Source organism: Neolamprologus brichardi, chromosome 20, assembly GCF_056152115.1.
Source record: "Neolamprologus brichardi isolate AB-2024 chromosome 20, ASM5615211v1, whole genome shotgun sequence".
Classification (NCBI taxonomy): domain Eukaryota; kingdom Metazoa; phylum Chordata; class Actinopteri; order Cichliformes; family Cichlidae; genus Neolamprologus; species Neolamprologus brichardi.
Window position 1 is genome coordinate 15,625,996 of NC_142123.1, and position 21,391 is coordinate 15,647,386.

Here is a 21,391-nt window from a genome sequence, read left to right on the forward strand (position 1 = left end):
GGGAGAATAGGAGTGACAAGATGGGAAAGACTTGGAGATGAGAAAGGTTGGGTCAGTGGAGGTGGTGATGTAGCCGCTTTTAATCATTCTATCTGCTATTTGACTAGTGTGGCCTGAGCTTGATTTACTCACCAATCTTCTCTTGTTTTCACCGGTGTCATGTGACCGTCCTACAGCTTCCTCTGCTCAGAATGCATCATCTGCTGTACTTACAGATTACCATCCCTCTCCAGTGTTTCCTCTGTAAGTGATCATTACATTACCACCAGCATTGGTGGTAATATAATGTTGTAATGGATTTTTTTGGTATTTGCTCCATGTTATATCTATTTGTTGCTAAAAATCTGCACTCCACTATTTGCATATATGAAGTAAATGCAGTCAAATCTGTAAGTATTTGGACAGTTTCTCAGTTTTTATGAATTTTCCTCTGTACGATAGAACAATGCATTTTGATCCAAACAGTCAAGACATGATTGAAGTGCAAACTTTCAGCTTTATTTATTCAGTCATAATTGGTGACAGCCTCAACTTTGACTTTATAACACCAACCTTAACTCTTCTGAAGAGGCTCAAAAATGACTTTTAAAAATGTGTTATATTTAGCTTTCCACATGTTATAAAAATGTGGAAAGTTAAAAATTTTCTTTATTTATCTAACGACTGCCAAAACCTCGGAGAACAATTTTAAAAAGTAGCACAGAGTTGGGGTTAAGGTCGTCACCAATTATGACTTAGGCCAGTGGGAAACCTTTGTAGAGCCTATGACGTAACCTAGTGGTCAATGTCATTTTCCACAATTATGCTTGTGTATGGTTACATGTTAATTACCACGTGGTCATGTCCTGCGGTTACAGACAGTGTCAGCTGGAAAAAAAATTCAGTGCCAGGACTTTTTTCCCTCTTGGGTCCCCGCTCTTTGTTCTGGTCCTTATTTTTTTTTGGAGGCAAACATTTGCTTAGGTTTCCATTCCTTTGTTCTTCATGTCCATTCTGGCAGTTTCCGTAATGTCCCTGTAGTTATATTGATGATTGTTATTCTGTCAATGATAAATTCAAAAACTGCAGTGAAAAAGTAGCCGGAAGTGCACAGGAGGAATCAAGGGTGCTGAACAAGGCCAATCACAATATTTGAGTTACATTTCTCGGGAGGTGCACGTCTGGACTGAAAGCTTGCAATAAAGCTTGAAGAGCATCTCAGCAGACAAATTGCAGTATTTGGTAATGTCTATGAGGAGACAAAGGGCTTACATGCAAGTATAAAAAACAAATATACTAAATTTATAATTTTGTAAACTGGACAATTACTTTTGAGTCTCTGAAAATAGGGGACTATGTATAAAAATGGCTGTAATTCATAAAGAGTTAATGTCAGTACATGCACTGTCTTTATAGGCTTGCCCTTTAAAGTTGACAAGCTTTAATACTGGCACAATAGAAAAAACCTTCTTAAGCCTGAGGTCCCCTATATTCATCCCCTTGTCACCACCGCCCTGCTGAATCTCCCTGCTGTATTTTTAGAGCTGCCAAATAAAGATGCACGGGGCCCTCCACTGACAAACCGGAAACCAACTATCACACACACACATCCCCTCCCCGAATTACCAAGCTGTAGTCACAGCACCCAACCCCAGTCCTGCTTGGGACTGCATCACATTTGGCGACACCATGGGGTGGTGCTATATCTGTATGGACCCTAAAAAATTAAGAGAGAAGGGACCCACATATAGACAAGCAGGGTTAGAGGTGTTCACTCTGTGAGTCTCTGATCCAACAAACAGTCTCACGGGAGACAAATGTATCTGTGAAGGAAGCAGCCAAGAGACATGGCAAGATGGAGAGAGAGAAAGAGAGCGAATGAGGGGGCCTGGGAATTGAGAGGACAGGAGAAAGGGAGGAGAGATGGGGAAAGAAAGGATATTGATTTCCACCTTAAAGAGGCAATCTCCGCTTCTCAGGAGCTCCAGGGAGTAAGCGTGTATCTGTGCCTGTATTTGTGTGTGCGTGTGCGTATGATCTGTCCTGGGATCGCAGACTGAAGACACGGGTGCACACAAGCGTGCACACACACACACACACACATAAATACACAATTTGGAATGTTAACAATGTTTAGAAAAAATGAGACAAAGCGCAGAGCAAAAGAGAAAATAACACCTTTAAACTAGTCATTTTGTGCCCTGCCTCCTTCAAAGGCATCCCACTGCTCTAATTAGTTTTATTAGCTGCAATCTTTTTCCTCTTTTGAATTTTTATGAGTTTTATGTTGTCTTTTTATTTCACACCTTCTTCTCAACAGTTTTTCTTTTTTTAAACTTTCATCAAAAACATTAAGTAAAGGATTTTTCAGTGACTGCTTACTGAATGCTGAAGATTCAAACTACACTAAGACTACATCAGAGTCACATTTTTACTAATTGTAAACACTTTTACATTTTTACTGCATCCGTTTTAGACTGTAGTGCCAATATCAGTAAACAAGCTTTTTTCCCCTCAGAAATAGGTATATAATAAAATATAATAGCACATTTGTACATTCTTTGAACTACAATATGTAAAATGAGTGGCAGCTTTTCATCTTTCAGACATTGTTGGTTTTTACATTAATGACCCTTATATCTTTGGGCAGACACCAGAGACTACAGACTTTAGAGAAAGACCTGTCATGATCCTGGGCCATGTTGGCCCAGCAGTCTTAGTATTCATGCATTTTTGTATTTTGTTCCTTATTTGATTTCCCCTTGTGACTTTTATCCCCTGTGTGCCCCTCTATGTAACTGTGAGCCCTCGTCTCCCCTCCTTGTGTTTCATTCCATGTTTCCCCAGCCCACTATGCCCGTGCTCTCTCTCTCTCTCCTCCTGTCTGCACCTCTGTGTACTTCCTGTTTTACTTTGACAGTCTCCCGTCAGTGTGGTTTACTCCTGCCATGTCTCGTTATGTTTATCTGTGTCAGCTGTGTTCCCCGTGTGCTTCTACTTCCCTCGTTAACCCTCTGTGTATTTATGTGCATGTCTCCCTCAGTTCGGTGTCGCGTCGTCAATGTCTCCTCCCCGAACCTGTGTGTCTTTCTTTGTTCCCTCGGTCTTCTGTTAGTATTCCCAGTTTAGTCCTGTTTCGTTGTAAGGCCTGCAATAAAGCAGTGATTTTGAGTTCAGTTCCTGTCTCTGTGAGTTTTGCGTTTGGGTCCTCATCTGCCTCCACACAGCCAGTTCATGACAAGACCAACATTACACACAACTCACAACTAATATGTTATGGCGTTATTTTTGTGCCACTATTCTGAGCGCACGTAAAAAAAAATTGCAGGTGCAAGTGTTGCATTTTGGGGAGAAATTTATTTTGAGCAAAGAAAAGCTAAATTTGAGTGAACAAAATTCATTGCTGCGTGCAAAAAATGTATTTCAGTGTTTGCTATTATCCACACACACACACACACACACACACACACACACAATAGCAGCTCCTCTCGCTCAGTTTTTGCATTTGCGCTCGCTCGCAATGTGTTGCTTGCACTCTCAACATTTCTGCCCATGCGCATTCAACTCTTCCTCTACACTGTTATATTTGTGCCACAAAACCAGCCAATCACAGACTTGGATGCAAAAAAATCTGATTGGCTGTTTTGGTCTCCAATCAGCTCGAAATGACGAAATGCAATATCCCAGAATCCATTTCGTCCAAAACTCAAACGAGGCAGTGGCGGAGGAACACAGAGTGGCAGAGTTTGAAATATTACTCTTTCTGGGTCACAAAATAAACTTTCAAGATATTTTCATGCGAGAATGGTGCTGTGTAAACTTCAAATATCTGCTCGATTTATCAAGACATTACATATTTGCAAAAGTGCTCTAACGTTTTTGGAGATGCCTGTTACCCACCAGCTGACCGCATAGCTGGACTGGCCATTGGGCATAGCTGGACTGGCCACTGCCCGGTATAAAATATATTGTATTGTGAAATATTGTGAAATAAATTTCTCCTCAAAATGCAACACTTGCACCTGCAAATTATTTTTACGTGCGCTCAGAACAGTGGCACAAAAATAACGCCATAATATGTGAGACCCGTTAGTATAGAAGGTTGTAATTTATGAAACATTTACAGCCCTATTAAACTCTCAGGACATCTTGCCATCTGCAAGAAGAGAGAGTGCCTCTCTTATCTCTGGATTAGAAAAGTATCCATTTTTGAAAATATTACCACTTTTTAAATGTCACGTCTTTGGCTATTTAACTTTGGTAATTTAACCCCAGCTCATGTGCCTCAAGGTCATCTCCTTGGGCAGTGCTGCACCACTTTCAGCACAGCTATTTTTATATTGCCCTGCTGTATTTACCCTCACACATGTGTGACACACACTGAAGCTTTTTCTGTGTGTTAAAATTGACTTCTTAGTCTTTAAGTTTACTCTGGGAAAGAGGATGAAGTGACAGGGAGTAAAATTCAAGTGGGTTGTTATGCACAGATTATGTTGATGAGCCCAAAAAAACTTCCCAGTGTGCTGTGCTGTGCAGGCACACTTGGACCTCAACACAACACTTATGATCATCTCAGGGACACAGCTCCAGCTGTGAGCACAGAAGCCCATCCACCTGCTGTTCACACACACACAGCCAATCAGAAGAAAGCCAACTCAAAGGGAGGGTGGCCTGAAATGTAAATAAATAAACTGCTGTTTTCAAACCTCAGATAAAGGCAAACATAAAAGGGATACATTTATTATTTTGAAGTGTGATTATGCAAAGCTGCTCTAATAGTCTAATAGTCCAAGAATTAAAATAGAACTTGTGTAAGTACAGCTAATACAGCTGGTGGCCTTCTGAAGCTTTCCTGTGATAACTATGTCAAAAAACAAATACACACCATATCGTATTCACAAATCTACAGGGTGGGCCATTTATATGGATACACCATAATAACATAGGAGTGGTTGGTGATATTAAAGTCCTGTTTGTGGCACATTAGTATATGTGAGGGGGCAAACTCCTCAAGATGGGTGGTGACCATGATGGCCATTTAGAAGTCGGCCATCTTGGATACAACATTTGTTTTTTCAATGGGAAGAGGGCCATGTGACACATCAAACTTATTGGTAATGTCACAAGAAAAACAGTGGTGTGCTTGGTTTCAACGTAACTTTATTCTTTCATGAGTTATTTACAAGTTTCTCTTTGTTCACAACCATTGACATGTTGAAGAGGTTAACACGTGAGGAGCGGATCGAAATTGTGTTGATATCTGGTGAACGCAGTAACCGGGTCATTGCAGCAGATTTCAATGCAAGACACTCTACGAGACCACCCATCTCCCATGCTACAGTTAGCAAACTGCTTGCTTTCGTGGAACTGGTTCAGTGTTGGATTTGCCAAAATGTGGAAGCAAGAAAACTGTCACTAATGAAGAAACATCAGTGGCTGTCCTAGCTTCATTCAGCAAGAGCCACAGCGTAGCACTCGCCGCATGTCACTGGAGAGTGGCATTAGTCGATATTAGCTACTCACAAATGGCACCCTTACAAACTCCAGCTACTGCAGCATCTCAACGAGGATGACCCAGATCGGCGCCCAGAATTTGCAGAATGGGCAAAACAAAAATTGGAACAGGACCCTCAGTTCACGCAGAAGATTTTGTTCAGTGATGAGGCAAACTTTTAGTCTGGTCTGACACTAAGCCACATTGGATGGATTCCTCCAAGACTGTTGGAACAACAAAAGTGATGGTTTGGTGTGGTATATGGGGTACAACGATAGTGGGTCCATTCTTCATCAATGGAAACCTCAAGGCTGCTGGATATTTGAAATTGCTACATGATGATGTGTTTCCCTCTTTATGCACTGAAGCTGGCACGTTCCCTGAGTTTTTCCAGCAAGATGGTGCACCATCACATTATGGGTGCCAGGTCCGAGCATTTCTAGATGAACAGTTTCCTGGAAAGTGGATTGGTCGTCGTGGGCCAGTTGAATGGCCCCCATGGTCTCCCGATCTGACCCCCTTAGACTTTTATCTTTGGGGTCATCTGAAGGCAATTGGCTATGGTGTGAAGATACGAGATGTGCAGCACCTGAAACGACGGATACTGGATGCATGTGCTGGCATTTCTCCTGCGGTGTTGCTATAAGTGTCTGAAGAGTGGGAAAGAGGGTTGCATTGACAATCCAAGACAATGGGCAGCACATTGAACACATTTTATAAGTGGTCAGAAACTTGTAAATAACTCACAAAAGAATAAAGTTACATTGAAACCAAGCACACTATTGTTTTTCTTGTGACATTACCAATAAGTTTGATGTGTCACATGGCCCTCTTCCTATTGAAAAAACAAAAGTTGTATCCAAGATGGCCGACTTCTAAAGGGCTACCATGGTCACCACCCATCTTGAGGAGTTTGCCCCCTCACATATACTAATGTGCCACAAACAGGACTTTAATCACCAATCATTCCCATGTTATTACGGTGTATCCATATAAATGGCCCACCCTGTATATTCAGTTTTGTATTTGAAAAAACAATCGAATCTTGTAGCTTTAATTTCTCTTTTTAAAGAATGATGTATCTGAGCAAAAACTGATGACTATATTATAAAATCTCTTCATATGTAGGGGGTTTTCTTGTAGCAGTGCTTCTTTCCTGTAAAGTATTTGTCTTTGTGATTGGGTCAGCATGTGTTGAATTAGATTACACTGTTAATTTCTGAATGCACAGTCATGCGTGCTCACTGCGTGAAGAGTTTGCCTGTTGTGTGTGCTTTTAATTTATGCTTAAATGTGTGTGTATTCAAGCATATCTTTCTATGCCGGCCACTTACCAGCCATACCTGCAGTGCTGCATGTGTGCGTGTGCTGATCTGCGTCTTTGTGAGTCCCAGAGTGTCAACGGGCACTTTAGAGTCTGTACACTCATCTGATTTGGCTTGGTGAGCCAGCAGAATAATAAGGTTGTGTTGTAGGACAAAAAAAACAATAAGCTCCTTCAAACTCCTGTCTGTGATGGGGCTGTCCCATCAGAGACAAACTGCAACCACCAAGACAAAACACCTAAATATTTCCTTGATTTTTTTTTTTTTTTTGGGTGGGGGGTATCCTTATTTCCTCTCCCTCCTCCTCTCTTTGTGATACTGTTAAAGTTCCCAGGGGACTATTACTTTAGCTGGCATGTGGAATGGCCGAGGAGATGAATGCTTTTTCTGCATTACCTGATGGTGGGGGAGAAGCAATGGATACAGTGCACAGATCCTGCAGACACTTTTTAATCTGGGAGAGAGAACTCTCTGATCCAAGCTAGAGACAGAACTGAAAAAAGGGAAATGTGAAAAGAGACAGCCAGAAGGCAAAAAAAGAAAAAGAAAGAAAGAAGGAGGGATAACGGAGTACGATGTGTGATTGTATTTTTAATTAGTACAACTAGAGAGGAAAGTTAAATTCCTGACTTTGGATAATACTTCACCACGGGGAAGGTTTTCAATCTAATGAAAAGACTTTGACTTTCAATTTGGCTCTAACGCTAATTGTGGTGGACTGAATGGAGCCATTTGTCCCAAGCAGGGGGACTAAACCATAGGTAGGGGGCCACTGCCCATAAACAACAATTAGCTCACAGTCCACAGTGTCCACACTGAGGAGCCAGAGCCAGAGGAAGCAGATGCTCTCAGAGGTCAATGAGCAATTCAATCGGTAAAGTTGCAAAATGCAAATAAAATACAACATAGATTAATGGATCCAGCCCATATTGTCTTTTGCTGCCACAGTAGAACAGCCAGTGACCTTGTGCATTTTAAAGTTCAAAATAAATTAAAATCATTTATTGAAGTAAAAAAATACCCCTTCAAAGGAGCTGTCCCTTTAGCTTTCAAGCCAATGACTGTTTAGGCCACTAACTAATTAATACTCAATGCTATGAGGTGCAGCATCAGCAAATGGGCTCCTATTGTAACTGGAGTGTCCACTCAAAGACACTCCTTCAACTATCTGTTCATAATATCAGACTTTTTTCATGCTGGGCCTTCAAAATTTATTGGTGAAGTTACATTTTGGTAAAACCAAGTTAACAGAGAACAATGGCTGCCAAAAGACAATTTTAGCTATTACTCTCTACAAACAACTACCTTAATATACCTTCAGGGATATCGCTGCACTTATGCTACACTCTTATTTCTGCCTTTGTGGTTTGTGTCCCTTTGGAGACCAGTCAGATGACTTTTTTTTTTTTTTATCTTAACCCTCTCTGTGAGGTGTTGTTCTTTGTTGGTGATGACCTTAACACTATGGCATTTGAGTTTTTTTTTAATGATCTTTAAAAACCTTAGGGACAAAAAAATGCAACCTGCTGTAAAAATATGACTATATACTATTTGCTTTCTAAAATATTATCTTTTAAAACTACTTCAGCCTGAAATATACATAAAAAAATAATTATAATTCATTTTATTTTAACCCTTTAAAGTTCAGTTTGTTTACATAGCTTATTTTTATTAGAAGCTGAGATGGGTTAGTGATTGCAGCCACACTGATTTTTGTGCATTATTTTTCTCTACAGTGTCAGATTCTTTTTTTTTTCATACTAATGAAAAACATGCCACCTTCCCACAAATGGCTTTTTTGCCTTTAAATGACATAGTCTTTTGAAAGTACTTCAGATGAACATCCCGACGTAAGTCTGCAGTTCCTCTGTATCCACATAAACCACTGAATGTTTCTCATGCTGATTTATCATGGCCACAACTTGCTTCTGGATGTCATCCATCAGCAGCAGTGCATAGCTGGTGACATTGTGTGTAGGTCCCAGGATCAAACCTCTGACTGATGGGACATAGCATTGCAGTTATTGTGGAAGACCAAAGTATGGAAATGACAGGGCCGTGCAGAGATGTTTGAAGGGACGGGTGCTCAAAGTTAAAAAGGAGCACATAAAACCAGGCTAAATAACAACAACCCACATTCATCAAGAATCTAATATGGAATCATACTATATCACTATGGTCATAAGCAGTGTTGGGACTAACGCGTTATTAAGTAACGCGTTACAGTAACTACATTATTATTGTGGTAACGAGCACGGTAACTAGTTATTATGCCAAAATCAGGAACACGTTAGTCGTTACTGGGATTTAGATAGGGTCGTTACTCGTTACTTCGTGTGGTGGCTATCGTGGAGCTTCACACAGATTCTGTAACATTAGCAAGTGGTGGAGGCCAGCAGGTGGATGAGGGAAAGGGGACGCAGAAGGAAAAGAGACCCAAGGCAGCTGCAGGTCCGAGTGTCAGGTGAACTGAACTTCAGGTAAGAAGTTATGACCTGCAGTCTATCTGGGTCTAGTTTAGGTGGAGTTTATTTTCGTTATGCTGACTTTTTCCGTACTGCGTACTAGCTAGCATGACGGAGTTTCTATACAGCTGGGTGGGTGCTATGAAGTTAATGATGTTGAACTTTATTTTGTTCATAAGTTATTAGAGTTGCAGACCGTCCCATCTGGTATTCAGAGAAAATATTACGCGTTTCTTATTGAGGTGAAAAGGAACAGTTTGTCCCGTAATTCAGCTACAATGAAAAAGGCACAAAGCTGGAGTTATTCTGTGTTTGCTGCACAGCTGCCTCTTCTTCTTTCATTCTCCCCCCTCCCTCTCCCGTTTCTACTTCAATCATGAAAACTGATCAATGATCAGCTGATCGGCTCTCTTGTTTGTTTATCGCCCACTTTGCGCCAGAAAGAGGGAACCAGCCAATGTCGCGTTAAACAACAGCAGCACGTTTAAGCTTGATCAGCTGTTGTTAGAATTTATTTAATATTAATTTCTACTATCAGCTGATGTTTGCTGGAGCCACAGCTGCAAAAAAGCTGCTGGTCATGATATCGGTTTGGTTATCTGGTGAGAGGGAAACATGAAGATGAAACCAGGAGATGTCCTTACTGTTTCTGAGAGACGGATAACCCCAGGATCCTTTTTTAGGTAGCTGACAGCTGGTAACTGTGCAGGTGCGGATCTAGCAAAGTTTTGCCAGGGGGGCCAGGTAGGGCATTAACAGGAAGAGGTGGGCACAAAGAAATACTTTTCTTTCTTATTCTTATTTAAAATGTCTAGCTTTTAAAAAATAATTATCTGAATCTTACAACAAACGATTGATAGATTGATGCATATATACCATCAAAACAGTGTACATCACTGTCACAACAGCGTTTGCAATGCCAAAACCAAATCTACGCCCTTGGACTGTAGTGTACGCTGTACACCCTACTTACTGTTTTTTGTTGCATCATTCTGCGCCTCCCAATTCATTTGTGTGTTTCTCCTACAGCTCAGCAACGTGCAGGTGGCAAAAAATGTACATGCTCTTTGCGAGCTCGTTCTCAGCTCGTAACCAGCGCACTCTCCCATATGGAAAAGATATATATAACTCTTATAAAGTTTGTATCTGTCTTCAGTGAAACTTGTATGAAAAGCATACAAGAGTGAAAACAGATATAAGATCCTTTGAAAAATTATATAAATGAAACTTGTATGTTTTGGATACTTCCTAAAACAATATATGAAAGTAATGAGAAAGTGGTCACTTTTATGAAAAAATCATATAAGCCTTATATGATTCACTATATGAAGCAAGCTAAAGAGGATGCAAGTCTTTTATAACAACCATAAACATGTTTAATGAATGATATTTCATAACTTTAAATGCAAATATAAATTGTCAATTTTAAAATCCTATGCACAAGTTTTGCAAACAACAAAGTTATTTGCGGCCATTTACCTTTTACCCCATTTTTAAAATAACAATTTCAAACTATTTACATAACAATCAGGTGTTTTGCATTCAATAAGATGTCACACAAATTATTTGTGCCACTCCAAAAATTTCTGTCCACTATAAAGGAGAACATCACAGCCTGATACCTGCAGGTCTGAGAGCAGCAGGTGTATCACTCCTGTTTTCTACCTGGAGACAGCAGTCACCTCATTGTTCTGACACACAACACAAAACTATCCACAACACTACACACTAACTACACAAGACAACACATTAACTACACACTCCAAACACGCTAAACGTCACAAATCTCTCACATCTCAAAACTCGCTCGCTCTCTTTTTCTGCTGGCTGGCTGTCTCTCTCTCTCTCGACATGGTGCATTTTTCCACCAACAAGAAAGGGCTGTTTTTGGGGGATTTCTTTTTTTTTTTTGGTTAAGAGCAGAGTGCTTGCTAGCGCTGTCCTTAAACAGTAAACGTGACGAAACTATTAAGGAAAAGACACGCGTATATATATTGTTTATCATTACTCTCTGTGGTAGGTACCTATTTAAAATAGGACCGAGCCGTAAGCACACAGTCAGTTAAAATGGGTTTAATTTTAATACAAAATAAAAGTAAATGTGTAACAGCGGCACTAAAAACAATTAAAAGCTTTACTTTTAATTACGGTAAATATGGTAAAAACGATAAAATTGTATGATTGCCCGTGAGACAGAATAAGCGCTGCGGGGAACCTGTTAAAAAGAAATCAACATATCACACACGTTAAAAGGGACAGCAACTCACACTGAACCCCAACTGGGCAAAACACTATATAAAAGGCAAATCTTCAGTGCCATCTTCACTCAGGCTCACCGCGGGGCATGCAAGAAGCGGCAAGACAAAAAAGGATTTGTTTTCCACGCAGCGCCTTCACTATAGATAGATAAAAAGGCAAAACACTAAAAGACAAACATCATCTGCGGTGCCTACTGATACAGAAAAATAAAACAAGAAGCAAACAAATTCGACAGCCACAGCCGTCACAATCTGTCGAATTACACCAGGTTAAAACAAATTAAAATACACTGATGTGTTGGGTCCTTTGCCCGCAGCCAGAAATTCACTTGGCAAAGCAGCAGCTCAGTACTCTGTAAATGAAAGCAGGAGATGACTTACGCGGGACAGTAAAACGCAGCAGGAGTATCCCTCCAACTGTATTGCTTTCGTTACCTGTCCACAAGTTCGCGTCACACCCTAATAAATGTTGGTCAGTGGCGGTGGAATCCACTACACATTTCTCACAGGAACGCAATGTTTCCCAACTACAAGGGTGCAAATAACTTTAAATATCTGCCAAACAGCCAGAACTCAAGTGGTACATTTTCTATGACCTACCGTTCTAACAGAAGGCTAGGGGGCCCGCATCAAGCTTTCATAAAAGAAGTTAAAAGTGCCAAAACGCACGGCTTGGACCAAGCACTCGCAGCTTCAGGTTTGCTCCAGAGAATACTTAATTATGGGCAGAAATCTGTGCCATCAGCAACTGAATTTGAATGAGTTAAATTTGAATTTGAATTGCTCGGATTGAATCTGAATTGTAACTTGAATAATGCTTTCAAAAACTGAATATGAATTAGCCTAATTTGAAATTCAATTTATTGGTTTGAAAATGATCATCACTAAATTGAAATTGAATTTTATATTTTGAAAATGAATTTATTTGCTTTGAAACCATATTTTATCCTTTAAAAGTTTATCTCTCGAATAAGTTCAGATTCACTTCTCACCATTCAGTTTCAGTTCTACAATTCAATTTCAGTTCCAAAATTCAGTTTTTTGGGACTTACATCCGGTTCCGGTTCAAGAGTAATCGAGCGCAGATTAATAGAACTACGTTTTACTAGTGGACCGAAAGTGTTACTGACGGGAATCTACAGCGTCTTGAGGTCAAGTCATTTGTCATGTCGAATGACCAGCAGATAAACTCTCAGGTTGGTAATAAATGTATTACATGTATAAGAACAAGCGTCATGTTAACAAATGATAGCCGTGCGGTAACTTTTATGCTTATTTTAGCTGTTGGCTAAAAACGCCAATTTAGTGTATTTTGCCTTGGATTCAGCTTTGACAAACAAATATGATCGACTGTTTCTTTCTTTTTTTTTTTTTCTTTTTTTTTTGTGTCCCGTTTGGATCGTTAGCCATCACAATTGTTGTCTTAAGGCCAAGAAAGATGCCAAGCGGATTTATTTTACCTGGATCATCATGGCCTTATTGGTCCATTTGATTGACCTTTATTATAACTATATATTTATTTTATTTTTGGTTGCTACAAACGCGACAGACATGACTGGGGGATAGGACAGGGAGAAAGAATGAAAGAAAGAGAGGGAGAGAAAGAAAAACAGAGGGGAGAAGAGACGGTGAGAAAGGGGGGAAGAAAGAAAGAAAAACAAACAAAACACCTGGATCACCTGTATGGAGAAAAAAAAACAGAAGAGAAAGCAAACAAAAAAAGAGCAACATAATAAATACAGCACCATCACAATAAACTAGCTAGCAGTAGATAACAGTAGATACTAAATATTAAACGCTATTGTGCAGCACGCAAGATAGACAGCGCACAATGTGCTTTGAGGCAGCAGCCAAGAAAGGTGTAGTCCACGTCTGTGAACACCCATGTGTACACCTGTGTGCACACCTGTGTGGATCAGCATGCTTGTATTCCAAAGGTTTCTCCGTGTAACGATCTGCTAGGGAGTGTAGGGAGCCATAGCCCCGTCCCCCAGGGCATGAAGCAGGTATGGAGGAGATCCAGGCCCCAGACATCCAGAGGCCCCAGCCTCAGAGTACAAGGACCCGAGGAGGACCACCAAAAGGGGGGGAACAGTGCCACCCTCCTGGGAAGAGCTGAGTAGAGCCCCAAACGAGAGGTCACCCAGCAGCTACGGAGCAGAGGCCAGAGGGGGTTGCAGTGACGTGCCCGCGGGCTCTGCCGGCAGCCAGCTGTGCCAGAGAGGACCGAGCTTCAGGCCCAGAGGCCTGAGGGCACCCCACCCCCCGGAAGGGGCCCAGCCGGGCCACAGGCGCCAGGCCCCGCCAATCGGCCACCAGGAGTGAGCCGGTACATACATGAGCGCCCAGCCCCAGTCGACAAGAACTACCAGCACACCAACGTCTGAGGGCATCAGCCACCGGCAGGGAGTGTGGTGAGGGGAGATAGGCCTTTGGAGGGCCTGAGATGTACCCAGAGAGGTTGAGTCTAAGACCCAACCTGACATATAGACACAGACAAACAGGCGCACGCGGACACAAACGTGCATTCCCACCCCCATATACACAACCAAATACTCGGCACTCACCCAACGTGTAGACAGACACAAATAGACACTGCACAGACAGTCATGCTCCCCAAACACACTCTATATCCCAGGTCCAGGTACCCCCGCCCCCAGAGGGGCAAGCCGCACCTAGACCCAGGAGATGTAACCCTTCTCTCTGGGATGGAGGCAAGCGGACCACCTCCTTATCTGCAGTAGCAGGGAGGCCCCGCATCCCAGACCCCAATCTGACGGCCAGCACCTCCCAGCCCCCCAGCCCTGACAGCTAACAGAACCGGGGTGAGTGAAGACCCCAAACCTCCCTACGCCTGCTCATATGTAGTGTTGCTGTGTGCTGTTCTAACGTGCATTTAAAACACAGGAGAGCATGGTTCCTGCTTCCTATCAGAGAGCAGCATGGCTCCTCCCGAAAACCCTTAGTGTCTATATGCATTTAAAATTGAGGGTAGGGCACCAGCGCCAGAGGTGGGTTGGAATACACCGACCATCCTCTGGATGCTGTAAAACGTTCCCACCCCCAAGGCCCTATATGCAACATTTCACTTCCGGTCGAGTGAACACTGGCTCGCTTGGCTGCCGCTGCTCACCAGTTATTATTATCTACTATTACTATTTTTATTATATTTTTTAAGTTGCTGACGACAATTTAAATCAAGTATCTAAGGCGCGACCCTGTTTTGACTTGTTTTCGCAATATTTGTGGGCTTCTTTTGCTTGCGCTGCAGCTGTCAGCTGGTTGTTCGGTCCCTCCGTTTGTGTTCAGTACTTGGCCCTGATTAAGATGCGGATCCACAGGGTGTTGGTGTGGCTCATGCTCACCTGGGGTTTTTTTTATCCATCATTCATCACCTGGCGACAGCTCTTCTCCAGTACTCTGCTACGGATCTTTTGCGGCTCCGTTTTTGCCTGGCTGTCTCTCCAACTGTGGCTCTATACTTCTACCCGGAGATCGCCTTCCAGCCCCGCCGCAGGTATATCCACCGAGGGTTTCGTCGGAAGTTCAACATCAGTGACACTAACTCAATATTTTCCATCTGGTCAAAAACTCGTCGTCCTCTCCGCAAGACTGACCGGGCTGTTGACCACAGTGTGCTGGCCCACCTGGCTAGATCAACTAAGCCTACTGTCAGGCATGGTAACTCCAGCATCAAGTTTGGTCTATTAAACATCCGCTCTCTCACTGGTAAGGGACATCTCGTACATGATCTCCTCTGTGATCGTAAGTTGGACTTTCTTTGTTTGACTGAAACATGGCAACAGCCTAATGACTTTGTTTCTCTCAACGACTCCACTCCATCTGAGTTTGTTTACACCTGTCAACCTCGCATCTCGGGGAGGGGCGGAGGTCTTGCGGTAATTCACCGGAGGCACTGGAAAGTTCTCCCTGTCTCTGCCAACTCCCTCCCATTCATTTGAATACACTGCACTACAGCTCCCTGGATCTACCCCCACCATCATATGTAATGTTTATCGGCCACCTAAGCCAAACAAGGACTTTTTAAATGAATTTTCTGCTCTTCTCACTTATTTTTGTGGGTGGCTGTAGCTCAGGTGGCAGAGCAGGTCAGCCACTAATCTGAAGGTCGGTGGTTTGATCCCAGGCTGCCTCCTGGCAGCATGCCAAATATCCTTGGGCAAGATACTAACCCCATGTTTGCCTACTGGTAGTGGTCAGAGGGCCCGGTGGCGCCAGTGTCCGGCAGCCTCGCCTCTGTCAGTGCGCCCCAGGGCAGCTGTGGCTACAATGTAGCTTGCCATCGCCAGTGTGTGAATGGGTGAATGACTGAATGTAGTGTGAAGCGCTTTGGGGTCCTTAGGGACTAGAAAAGCGCTATACAAAGGCAGGCCATTTACCATTTTTCTGTACTTTCTCCAAATCTGTTTATTGCTGGTGACTTCAATATTCATATGGACAATGATAAAATCCCTCTTTCCAAAGATTTTACCTCCTGCCTGGAAAATTTTGGGCTTCTACAGTACATAAAATTTCCTACCCACTCTAAAGGTCATATCCTGGATTTGGTCTGTTGCTCTGCCATTACCCCCACCCATTGTAAAGCCACATTGTTTCCCCAGTCCGATCATATGTTTATTTCTTTTGATGCAAACATAACCGCTTCCAAAACCTGTATCTCTCGTAATATCACTTTTAGGAAAATTAGTAATATCAACCCAGCTGTTTTTTCATCTGCCGTCCATGACCTTCCATCTATCCACTGCTCCTTAACTCCTCATGAACTCGTTTGTCATTATAATATCAACCTTCATAACCTTCTTAACATATTTGCTCCCCTTAAACATCGAACTGTCTCATTTTCCCGTTCAGCTCCATGGCTTACCTCCGACCTGCGTCGCCTTAAAGCTAAAGGACGGCAACTCGAACGTCTATTCAAGAAAACCGGACTTACTGTACATAAAGAAATGCACAATGATCATGTTTTGTTCTATAAGGACTGATTTGCCTCAGCCAAATCTGCTTACTACTCTGGTTTAATTAGTTCTAATGAAGGTAACTCCAGGTCCCTCTATTCATTGTTCAGTAAAATTACAAAACCTCCAGACACATTCCCCTCCCACATGTATTCTGTTGATTTTTGCAACTCTCTTATCTCTTTTTTCACTTGTAAAATCTCAAACATTCACCGTCAACTTAACTCTTTAGGAGCTCCTGACTCTGAAGTAGACTTCCTGGTTCCCCCACTGTCTTCCTGTCAGTTATTTTCAAGCTTTACTCTTCCCTCCATAACTGACGTATCTAATCTCATTAAAAAAATCTAAGTCATCCACCTGTCAACTTGACCCTCTCCCTACTGTGTTAGTTAAAGCCTGTCTTCCCTCGTTAGCACCTCTCATAACCAATATTATTATCCTCCCTGAACACTGGAATTGTTCCTGAAGCACTGAAAACGGCTTCTGTTATCCCAATTCTCAAAAGGCCTGGTGCAGACCCCAATAACTTTGATAATCTTTGCCCTATATCAAATCTCCCCTTTATTTCAAAAATTCTTGAAAAAGTTGTCGCCGCCCAGCTTCATTTACATCTCAATGACCATAATCTCTATGAACAATTTCAATCTGGTTTCCACCCCAATCATAGCACAGAAACTGCTCTGTTAAGAATTACCAATGACCTTTTGATGGCAGCTGATTCTGGTCTCCTATCCATTCTCATCCTTCTTGATCTTAGTGCGGCGTTTGATACCATTTCTCACAATATTCTTTTATCCAACTTAAATCCCATTCTTCAACTCTCTATCCTGTTTCTGCTGGTGTGCCTCAGGGTTCAGTATTGGGGCCTCTTCTATTCATTATTTATATGCTTCCTCTTGGTTATATATTCCGAAAATATAATATAAATTTTCACTGTTATGCCGATGACACCCAGCTCTACCTTTCTTCTAAACTCAATTCATCCCTCCCACCTACCTCCCTCTCAGACTGTCTTATTGAGATTATATCCTGGTTCTCCTCCAATTTCCTCAAACTTAACAGTAATAAAACTGAAGTTTTACTTGTTGGTACACCATCTATCTTAACCAAATCCCACAGTTTTTCCATTAACATTGAAAATTCTCCCACCCTTCCCTCCCCTCAGGTTAAGAGTTTGGGTGTCATACTTGATAATACTCTTTCATTCCAGTCCATTAATTACATAACCCGGTCTGCTTACTTCCATTTACATAATATTAACTGACTCTGCCCCTTCCTTACTCCCCATGCTGCTGCCATCCTTGTCCATAGTCTTATTACATCCCGTATTGATTACTGTAATTCCCTCCTATTTGGTCTCCCTAAAAGGTCCCTTCATAAACTCCAACTTCTTCAAAATTCTGCAGCTTGGATCATAACCCGTACTCCGTTAAGTGCTCATATTAACCCAGTTCTTCAGCAGCTTCACTGGTTGCCCATAGAAGCCAGGATAAATTTTAAAATCTTACTTCTTACATACAAGTGTATCCATAAATCTGCTCCTTCATATTTGTGTGACCTGCTCCATATCACCACTGTTTCCCGCCCTCTCAGATCATCATCTGCTATTCATCTTACTGTTCCGTCCTCACACCTTATTACTATGGGGAACAGAGCTTTCAATTGCTCTGCTTCCCGGCTCTGGAACTCTCTTCCTCCTGCACTAAGAAATATTGACTCCCTCTCCGTATTTAAGACACAGCTCAAAACACATCTGTTTAAACTGGCTTATTCGCCTTAATGCTGATTTTGTCTGTTGTCACGCTCTGTTTTGTAATTTTAACTTATTTTATGTATTTTATGACTACTGTTCCTTTTATTAATTGTGTTTTTTGTAAGGTGACCTTGGGTTTCTGAAAGGCGCCCTCAAATTAAATGTATTATTATTATTATTATTATTATTATTATTATTATTATTATTATTATATGTATGTATGTGTTATGTGAGAGTGTGAGTAATGTGGATGTCTAGGTTGCAGAATAAAATTGAGGCCTCCCCTGCACCCTGGTGACATACCTGCACCCCAAGCCCTGCGTGTGTGGGTGTGGTAGAGCGGGAATAGGGAGGCAGCTGAGGATGGGGAGGGAAGAAAGGGAGGGGCAAGCGGCCCCGCCCAGCCCCACAGAGTCCGGGGCAGCCCACCCGACTCCACCCCAGAGAAAACTGCACCCACCCCATCATCCAATCATCTCCCAAACTACACAACACAATAGACCCCCAGGTTGAGTTCATTCTCTACCTCTCCTATATCTCTACCCCACCTGCAGAGTGAGCTCCTGTAGAGAGGAGACCACCTGCAAAGATATAACAACCTCCCCACCAGTTAGAGAGCCCCCTAGTTGGGCCGATGCACCAGAGGTCCCCTGCACTGGGGCTCAGCCCCCCTGCACCCACCCGCCCACAGCTCCAGCGACACAACAGCCAGGACCCAAGCCCCCAAGGCCCAGCCAGCACCCCAGACCGGGGGCGGAGCACCCCCAGACCCCCAAGCCTCCATGCCCGTCCCGGACCCACCCAGGGGCAGCCAGGCTACCAGGCCAGTAACCAACGTCCGCCAGCACAGACCCTCCCCCATCTCCGCTGTACGCAGCCACAAGGAAAACACCATCTAAGAGCCACCAGAGCCCCTAACCAGGTCATGGCTACATCCCCCGGGTTAGGCCCTCCAGGGAAAACGTCCCTAGGGACTCCCCAGACGCCCTAAGGCCGTCCCTACCCCCATATCAACCACAATAGCGAAGGCAGGACCAAACCATGACCCCCCACTAGGTGATGAAGACGATCAAAGGAGCCCAAAGGGATTGATTAAATGTGATGGCAGAGGCTGTATCAAGACTAATGTGATCTATTAGATTTTTTTTATATTGGTTAGAATTAAGATTATTTTTATTTTTCCAGTTAATGAGGACCATTTCCTTGACAATGCAAAGGGCCGTAAAAACAACGTGGGCTGTGTTTATTTCTGCAGTGACCTCATCCAAGTTGCCCAGCAAGCATACTAAAGGGGAGGCTGGAATGTTACATTTCAGACACTTTGATAAGTCTTCACATATCTCACGCCAAAACTTCTGAACTGGTGGACAGAACCAAAGAGCGTGGATGTAATTGTATTTGCTGTGCAGTGTGAGCAGTTGATGATCGACTGTTTCTAGTAGAATTCCAAAGTTGTCATCTTGTACCCTGTCAGAGCCCTGTATGCTTGCAGAGACCCCTACAGTAGGGAAGCATGCAAAACATTGTCCAAACCTTTATTTATGTCTTGCACAGCATCCCAACTCTTTAGCTAACTTAATAACTTTAGCTAAAGTGAATAGTTAGTCTAGTTCATTAGTGCAGCATTACTGGATCACCTCTGTTTGAAGTGATATAATATAATATACAACTATCACTGAAACAGCAAACTTTGTAAATAAGCAAACAACACTTGTCATTCTCTAAGCGTTTGGCCACAGCTGTAGATTACACTATCAGAGCTTGTTCACTCTTGACAATAATTACATTATTAAATTCTCTCTGTGCATTTACAGGTAAACAATATCTAATATTTTATCTAAATGACTGCTTTGTCTTTGAAAAGGTGAAGAGCCTGAGGCCGGTGACAGTCCAGTTTTACTTTAAGTTGGGGCTCGCAAAATTTCAAAATCCCTGGTAGCCCTTCGGGCAGGCACTCTTCAGTTTTTGGTAGCCCAAAATAAATGTAAATAGCCCAAATAAAAAAGAGAACAATTTTTTGATTGATTGTATTTTCTATGAATGTTTACTATTTTCATTATGTACATGTATCTGTCAAGTAGGGCTGCCACAAACGATTATTTTAATAGTCGACTAGTCACCGATTATTTTTGCGATTAGTCGACTAATCAGATGATGCATCCATTGGACGTAAAACATACAGCTTATTGCACCAGCATGCATCTGCTCTTACATAACTATCATTAGCTTACAGCTTTAAGTGTTTAAGGTATGTGCTAACTAAAAATAAACACAAGATGATAGTTTATAAAATTTTAATGAAATGTGCAGATTGTTTCAGTGAAGTTTAATAAACTCAGCCGTCTGCTCCTTGCTATCTAAAATATAACAGGACACCGGAGTATATTCTCCAGCATCTCACACTTCTGATAATCAGTTGACTGCTTGACATTTATTCAGCGGTGTAAAAACTATAACTTTAATCTCAGCCAAACCGATTTACTCAGGAACAAATAAAATACTGAAAAAGCCAAACAATAACATTTTTAAGTTATCTAAGTGGCATATACATCATGTTTAACCTGAGTAGTGAAAGACGGCGGTGGGTTTGAAAACGATTTGCAAGGAGTCTGGTGTTCTCACCGGCTCTAGTGAGCCTTGAACCCGGCTAGCTATCGAGCTGGTGGGTAACAGACGTCTCCGAAAACGTCGGAGCGCTTTTGAAAATATGTGGTGTCTTGATAAACTGAGTAGATATTTGAAGTTTACACAGCTACATTCTCACCTGAAAATATGTTAAACGTTTATTTTGTGACCCAGAAAGAATAATAAGAGTAATATTAAAACTAACTAGCTGCCGCCATTGTTGGAAACTGAGCAGGGCCGCGCTATGAATTCTGGGATAGGTTGGGCCACGAAGTATACACCCGACCCATCCTTCAAATCTGGGGAAATGAAGGGCGCAATTGTCGGCCGCATTTGTCGGAGTCTTCGAATTTGGACAGTCTTGGTCATGTCGCTGTAATGTAATTGGCCTACTAATGCGGGCACAGGAGGATGCGATTGCTGAATTTTGACACAGCTACGATACTGGACACTGCTTCTTCTTCTTCGAGGTTTAACGGCAGCTGGCATCCTTATATATACAGTGCTGCCATCTTC

The 21,391-nt window shown here is 42.3% G+C and overlaps 1 long non-coding RNA gene across 1 annotated transcript in view; it reads left to right on the plus strand.

Moving 5' to 3' along the window:
• The first annotated feature begins 116 nt into the window (after window positions 1–116).
• The window catches only part of LOC102776059 (uncharacterized), a 45,309-nt gene continuing 24,034 nt past the window's right edge, over window positions 117–21,391 (plus strand). Inside the window, exon 1 of the long non-coding RNA XR_015717038.1 lies at window positions 117–243. This is a non-coding gene — a long non-coding RNA (uncharacterized LOC102776059). The remainder of the gene's footprint in view (window positions 244–21,391) is intronic.